Source organism: Nannospalax galili, unplaced genomic scaffold (assembly GCF_000622305.1).
Source record: "Nannospalax galili isolate Female #2095 unplaced genomic scaffold, S.galili_v1.0 scaffold1613, whole genome shotgun sequence".
Lineage (NCBI taxonomy): Eukaryota > Metazoa > Chordata > Mammalia > Rodentia > Spalacidae > Nannospalax > Nannospalax galili.
Window position 1 is genome coordinate 553,852 of NW_008332100.1, and position 8,507 is coordinate 562,358.

Here is an 8,507-nt window from a genome sequence, read left to right on the forward strand (position 1 = left end):
CTAGTTCCCTGTCTAGAACTTCCAATGCTAATTACACTGGCCTTTGCTTCTCCTTCACATTGCCTATTCACCTATTCATGATTCAAAAACTTTCTTTTCCTCCTTGAGATAAGAGTTACACAATTTGGAGTCTTTTAGATATACCCACTGAAGGGGTACTCCAATTGCCTTACCCTGCATCCCTGTTCAACATGGAAGAAGCCAGAGTGGTCTGTGTCCCAATTCCCTACCGGCAATTTGAGTAACCTCTTCAGAGGATGGTGTGGTAAGAATAGGAGGTAGGAATTCACTAGGCAGTTAGGGTAAAAAGACCCCAAAGAAAAGTACCAGTTTCTTGGCTAAAACTCACAATGTCCTTGGGCTTCTTAGCAAACTACTTTGCCCCAAAGACCCAAAATGTCAAAAATATTTGGGAGCATTTATCTAATTCTTGAAAGATTTTAGGGTTACCTCTTCAATTAGCATAGCCAAAAGCCCCATTAAAAAAATAAAGAAGAAGAAAGAGTACATGAAGTTTATCAGAAAAAAAATGATGGGGAGATATGGGAGGAATTGGAGGGGAGGGAATGGGCATGGATTTGATCAAAATACCTTATATGCATGTATGAAATTCTCAATAAATTTTTATTGGAAAAAAAAAAAGAATTCTCAAAATCCAGACCCAGTGACATGCTTCCTCCAGCAATGCTGCACTCCCTAACTGCCCCCCAAATTTCTACCAACTGTAGACAAAATATCTAAATATTTGGAGCCTGTGACTGACATTCTCATTCAAACCACCATAACAATATAGTCTCATTACAAACAAGTCAATATTTATCATTCCAAAAACTTGTGGGAATTTAATGTTGATGTAACTAAGAGACAGAATATTTAGGTTCTAATTCTGCATTTCACAGGTACTAGTTTTGGGATTTGGGTCACTCTGCTGTTTCTTGTACTATAAAATACAAATAAAATTATCATCTGCAAATAGGATTGCAGCACAGTACATGAGCTAATACTGCTCTTACTACTCTCTCTGCAAGTAATAATAAAACAAAAAAATTGTTATTTTCATTAATATTATGTTTTGTAATTGTTGTTACTGCTATTGTTAACATCTTTCTTCAAGTCCAGAAACCTATATTCTGAAAGTTTTTCAGAAGCCTTCTGACAGACATATTTAATCTCTGCTTTTGTGTTTAACATCAGTTTAAGTTTACCTGATTCATGGAAATGCTACTTAGCAAACCAAGACCTTCTCCTTAAAATAATCCCTCCTGTGCTGGTAGACAGACTTTGCATTGATTACACATGCCCTTCTTGTGTGATTTACAACCATGGTAAAAACATCAGATACATGGTTTTTTTAATGTAATATTAGAGAGTTAGACACTTTCTGTCTGTGAGGACTTGATTCAGTGAAAAGAAGGATTCAAATTTTATCACCCTTTTTCAAAATTTCTGGGAACTTAATCCTTTTAACACCCAGTGCCCACTGAATTCTAATACAGTTCCCTAAGAAGCTTTTCCTAATCTTTATCATTGGCTATAATTTAGTACTTGTTTTGGTATGTTTGTGCTGTGATAACAGTCATAGACTGCATGGATTATCAAAAATCAAATTTACTTCTCTCATGCTTTGAGCACTGCAAAAACTAGGATCAAGGTGTCAACAGAGCCAGTGCTGGATGAGGTCCACTTTCCAGTTCAGGGTGTCTACTCTCTCATTATATGTTTACACAGGACTCTTTTATAAGAATGTAAATCCACTTTCCTAACATAGTCACCTCAAGATCATCATCATATTAGGGATTAAGTTCTCAGAGTTTGATTATTTTGGATGACTAAACTTTTTTTCTATAACTATTCTCAATCAAACTAAAGGTTTTGCTGTACACATTACAGAATACTTGCACAATTATTCCAACTGTTTTTATTTATGAAGACTGCTGAGGTTGTGTTATGACTCACTCATTTTCTCCATTTTCCATAGTGAACAAAAATCTATGCAGGATATATTCTCAGTAAATATTTATTAAATTAAGCTAAATTTTTAACACTTTTATGGACATGCAATAATTACACTATTTGTGTTTTATTACAAAACTGTTATTCTCACTGTGGTTTTCAGGCCCAAATGTGGTATCATATTTTATGTTACATTGGCCTGTGCTGAGTACCTAAGGAGGAACAGCTTATCAGAACAGGTAGGAGAAAGTAAGAGAGAAATGTCATTTGTTGGCATCTTTGCATTTTCAGACAACCAGACACCTCTTCTTAGATGAGTGGAAAGCTCCAGTAAGCACTACATGGTGGGAAAACTCTAGTCTAACTCTGGAAGGTGCAGGACACTTGTCTTAGCTTGGGCTGCCATAGCAACACCATAGACAGGTTTAAATCACAGACAGGAATTCCATCTGAAAAGTCTAAGATCTAAGTGCTGCCCAACAGTTTCCAGTGAAGACCCTTCTTCTTGCTTGCAGATACACGTGCTCTTACCAGAAAAATGAAGAAACCCTAATATCTTTTCTTCTTCCTCTAAGGGTAATAATCCCATCACGGGGGCTCTATACTCATGTACAAAAAGGCATAATTCAATGCTTAAAGGCCTTCCTTCTGTCATCAGATTAGGGTTAGAGTTGAAACACATGAAATGAGGGTGGAAGCACAAACACTGAGTTCATAACAACTTCTTTCAACTTTCTGTGATGCTCAGTAGTGCTGTGGTAAAGGATAAGCTAAAAAAAAAAAAAAGCACAAAAAAAAAAACTGTGATTAAAAATAAGATACAAACTGGCCATACTGCCAGTAGGTATCATGCCTAATGGCATGAATTCAATCCTAGGTCCCACAGGGGAGAAGGAGAGAATCAACTCTCACAAGTTATCCCCTGACCTCTACATGTTACTGTGGCATGAGCCCTTCCCCCCAGAAAATTAATAAATATAAGAAAAAATAGCTAAGAATTGATGGTAATGATAAAACATTAGCACTACATAATATTTATGGATAGACAACAGAAAATAATTTAAGTGTACTATTCATAGTTTATTTCCAATATTAAGCTCTATTTTTCTGATAAATCTATCTCAACATAGTCATCAAACTCACTTTCAGTTCAGTAAGAATATTTGTCACACATATTCATTTCTTCCTTGTTTTTGTTGTTTTAACTTCCATTTGAGATGAGAAGTGTGGGTCTCAGGCCAGAAGGATGGCTTAGTGGTTAACAGAAACTGCTGTCAAACCTGAGGACCTGAATTTTATCCCTGGAACTCACATGGCGGAAGAAAATAATCCACTCCCACAAGTTGTCCTGAGACTTCCACAACCCATACTGAGGTACATGTACAGACACCAATACAGGCAGCAAACAAATGTAAAAATATTAAGAAGGATATACTTCAGCAAACTCTTGAGTCAATTTTCTTGATTGACTTAGATCATCAATAAAAATAGCTCAAAATATTTGGCTACTCTGACATTAGCTCCTATTATCAAACTTTAAGCTTTTTACTGCTTGACACAAATGGGAGACAGAATTTAGTGAAATAAAATAGATTTACTTAAGACCAGCCTTATAGAATATAAAGGTAACTTATAGGAGTCAAGCCTTTATCCTCTGGAAGTCTTGGTGGGAAGAAGAGGAATTTTATGGGACACAAAGGGATTTCAAAGGCACAACAGGTGGGGAATTTTAATGCTGGGTGTGGTGCTTCTCTCCCCAGCAATATTTCCTTTTCTTCTTCAAAAGTGATCAGGACCTGAATCCTCCACTTCGTGGGACCAGCACCTGTATTTTCTTTGCAGACAAACATTACATTTTCATAAGTCAATTTAGATAAGGCAAAGAAGGAGACATTTTATAGATGGCTTTCTTAGGAATTTTGTAAATGTGACAGGCATGAGTTCTTAAGAGATGAAGGAAAGATCAGGGAAGAAATGCAAAAGCAAATTTCCACCTGCTCACCACACTATGATGAAACTTTTAGAATCAATCAATCTGTAAAATACACATAATATCAGATAAAGTATAGAATTCCTAATGCCTCACTGGCTCCGTGACTTTCTCAAGGCACTTCAAAGCAAAACCAAAGAAATAAACAAAATGCTTTGGCCTTTAGAGAACAGAATCCAAGAGGTGCTAGCTTGGCTTTTGTGCTTTTCTATTGATTAAAAACACAGAATGGATTATTGTCTCAAACCTTAAGCCCCACTTCAGTAAGAGAGATATTTACTGGAGGTGGCAGCCTTCTCAAGAGCATTTTAAAAGATGAAGCCACAACACCTAAGGACAAAGGACAAAGTCTGTCAGCATACTCTTGAAAGTACTTATTTATGGATGCAACTTCCTCCAGGGCTTTGCTACGTTTAGCTTGGTACTTAGCTCTTATTTCAATCAAATAGAATAACTGCAGCTAGCACATTCTGCAGAGGCACACAAAAATAAGCTCAACAATATGCCACAGGCCCGTCACTGATCAGCTGGGGATAGGAAAAGAGCTTGTTCAGTGTGTGTGACCACTTAGACAAGAGAAAAAGAGATTTCCTACCTGCTGTAATGTCTTTGTCATGCTATGTTTTGAAGAATGTTGAGGAAAAATAAAATGTTGAGGAAAATCCTGGAAGGTATTTTCAGAGTAAGGCTTGGCTGTCAATCCTCCCCAAATCCAACAGAGAAGACTCCAGTTACTTCGTTTCCAAATTACTACCAGGCAGACTGGAAAAGATAAAATAGGTAGGTATCTGTGTCTGGAAGAAGAAATAAATTAAAGCAGTTGGGTAGGCTGATAGCGTCTCTGAAAAACATCTCTGCTTAGTGCTAAATTTTACTGCTTGCGTTTTTTAAAAAGGATTGACGACATCTAGCTTTGATTGACTGCATTTCTAACTCCTATAATCATGTTCCTCTTGAAATTACTTATGATGTGAAATACTGTTGAGCCTGGGGTAGGGTTGACTAACAATCAAATTTAAGGAAATACATGTGGAATTTAGAAACATCAAAAACATTGCCAATGACAAAGAGAAATATTTTAATGCAAAAATTAAGCTTCTATTTGATGTGCCCAAATCCTGTCAGCCAGAATTGATTAAATGGTCTGATCATAGTTTAAAGGGAAGTAGAAAATTTTGCCTTCTGTGCTACCATAGGAGCACTCAGTGCTCAAAAAGGAATACATAGTTCATGAAAAGGGGATCTTTTTTGTACAGATTAAGTCAGACAATCAGCACCAAAGTGGCTGTTGTTGTTAAAGATTATCATGCCAGAATAGTATAATTCAAATTCTTTTAAAAAAACACTTATTTTAGGTAAGAGAAATAATTACCAACTGTGCTGATAGAACATGCCCTTAGTAACTTCCAGGAGCATCACTGATTTTTTTCTGTTGCATCATGTAAGGAAGGAAAGGCTGAGGAGGAATTGACATCTAAAAGAATTTCGTTCTTTATCAAGCAGATTCGTAATCTCCTTTTCTACACAGTAATCTAGCAAAATTTGAAAATTATTTTCTAAATTTATTTTTTCCTAAAAATATTGTCTTACTGCTTCAGATAGGTCTTGTCTTTGATATCAAAACATATGATCAAGATATTTTTAAAAAATCATCCATTTAACAATAGAAACTTTGTGATTAACGTGTTTAAAGAAATGTAATTGAGAGTATTAGGTTCATAAGATTTCAGCAACCTGTCAGAAAGAAGTAGAACCTGGACCCTATAAACAATTTCTTGTCTAGCTGCCTGTCTATTTCACCTAAGCAGCTTGTATATTGTCACAGGAATGAACTGACCACATTTACAGACCTGCCAAAGAACTGACTGTATTTATCTATCTGTTTTACTGACATGTAAATGCTTTGCAAAGGTAGAATGAGGAGAGTCTGTACATAATTCATTAGGATAAATGTTTGAGAAATCATTCAACTGTACAGGAACAGAGCCTGCAATCAAAAATAAGATCATTGGCAATTTTCTTTTCCTCCAAAGCTTCTTGGAACATTGTATTTTTAGTTGTGTCTATACCATGGGAAAGAGGAAAAGGAACTAGTGGTGCATTTATTTGTTTAGGAAAATGATGTTACTTTGCCTACTTTTCCATTGTGGACATAATGTCAATCTATATAATGGGACTATCCATAGTCACAATTGTTTCCTAAGTGAAAATTGTTTGTTCTGAAGCAACATATGAATTAAACAAAATCAGTGCCTGCAGATTTCACCCATGTGAAAAGAAGGTACTGCAAATTTCTTACCTTGAGAAAGACATATAGTAGACTTCATGAAAAATTGAAAAATCTGTGCTGAAATTTTACCTCAAAGTCATAATAATTAAAAATGTGTTCCATTTCCCCTATGTAGTTTCCTTTTCAGAAATGTACAAATGAACTTTAGGAAATCAAGAACTGTTGCTTTTTAGAACCTGTTATCCTACTTCCAAGATGACATCTAGGGAAATGGAAAGCAATTGAAGGAAAATGGTCCCCAAACAGCCTTTTAGAATAACCTTAAGATGAAACTTGTCTTTGGTTATTCCTTTTGATAGTGTTGCATAGAACTGTCCTCTGATGTCAGACTATTGACAGACACCATCTTCTCAAGCTTGGCTATACTTGCTTGCATAGGATCATCACAACTAAGCTTTTGACTGCTACTCTCAGAAATAAAGGGGGGCAGGGAAAGTCAGCCATGCTTCCCGACCAACAAGATGGTCCTGATTGCATGAGGGTGAGGGGTTAAGTACCTGTAAACCTAGGAAACCAAGAAGAGGCTCTGTCACCATTTTTCACCTCCCAGAAGGAATTTTAACTACAGACAGGTATAACCATATCAGATCAGCCTCTCTCACCTGCTGATGGAATGTGGCTTTGAAAGAGAATAGGAGATAGTTCTAAATTAGGCAGTTTGTCTGGAGAGAAGGCTCCGGTTCAACTGTGTTCTGATTGCTTTCACATTCATCCAAGATGGCCGACTTTCAGGTTCTTATTCAGGGTTGGCCCTTTTGGTTGGCTTCTATTCCCCTGCCTGTGGGTGCTCCCTGGTGAGAATTTCAAATTTCCTACCGTGCTCTACACTGTCAGGTTCCTGCTTTCATATGATTGAATCAACCAACCACATGCATGTTGTCCTGTCTAACCCAAAGGGGGAAGTAGGAGTCCCAGTCCTAGTCCACCTTCTACTTAGCCTATAGAATATAAAACCCCAGACTTTCCAGAGAGGCAGATGGTACTCCATCTTTGGACACCCTCCCCTTACTTGGAATCTGTTTTTTTAATGCGTGGAGTGATACTTATACTTCAAGTAAACCTCCATTGTGTGCTGTGATTACAAACTCTCTGTCTTCCAAGTGTCTGGTGAAGAAAAAGGTACTGAGAAGAACCTAGGTGGTATGACCTTTCTGCCTGTTTGAATTGTTCTCACTAAAGAAACTTTCAGCTTATGGGCCACAAATCTGCATCTTATTTCTTTCATTCATAATGATATGTCAATTATTGCAAAATGGCCAACTTGGGCTTACGTCAAAGATATGAAGTTATTAACCAATATTTTCACAATACTCTTTTCCAGCTTGGGGTAGCTCCAGCAACTAACTGTCACTTAGCATCCTGCATGCTCAGGGACCAGTGATATAATACTGCTACATTCAGAGGTAGGCTGGTCTTTTTTATTTAGAATTTACTTTCTTATTCACCATGGGAAATACTAGAGCAATACAATTACTGGCAAGGTGGGTCAAATATGGTGAATCACTTTTCTGCCTCAGATCATATTTTCTTCACTTTCTAAGCAATTCTTCATTCTGATAAATGGGACCAGTAAAGAAGTAGTCAAAGCCCTTACTATTTATCCATTAGTTTTCATATGAAAATAATCATGATCTCAATGAATCCTGTGGGCAGCTTCCAGTCTACAGGTGCTTAGAATGATCTCTAGGTAGAGAGTGGTAAATTATATTGACTCTCAAAAAAGAGCAGGGGGACTAAAAATAAATTGTACATTTTAATAAGAAATTGTATTTATCAGCCTGCGTTAGGGAATTTCATGTTCTGTAATTATTTTATTTGATTAAAATTAGCTAACTTAAATCATGCAATTGATATAGAGAAATCTGGTAATCTTCCATGCCTTCAAATGACTAAAAATGTGGAAATGTTGACTGCCTTCATCCCATATTGCGGTCACCGCCAGTGGTGGCCACTCCTCCGTTCTCATGGGTGCCGCTCCTTCATTCTCACAGGCGTCAAGGATGCTCCTCCACTCGCCTTGGGCTGAGGCTGCTCTTCTGCTTGCCCTGGGCTGAGGCCGCTCTTCTGCTCACCTTGCTGCCTTCTGTCATCGCTGCTTCTGCCCAGTCCCAGACCCCAGGGCTGTTAAGGAGACTGTGTCAGCAGAGCCGCATTCAGACACAGGAGACCAGGTTCAGTGACACAGGTCTGCTTTATTGAAGGAAGGCACAAGCTTATATAGGGGTAGTGGTCTAATCACAGCACAGCAAGTAGGATACCTTATTAGCATAACAG

General features: G+C 37.4%; 1 pseudogene; it reads right to left on the bottom strand.

Annotated features, from left to right (window-relative positions):
* Nucleotides 1-4,184: 4,184 nt before the first annotated feature.
* Nucleotides 4,185-8,507, bottom strand: part of LOC103729253 — a 9,864-nt pseudogene continuing 5,541 nt past the window's right edge.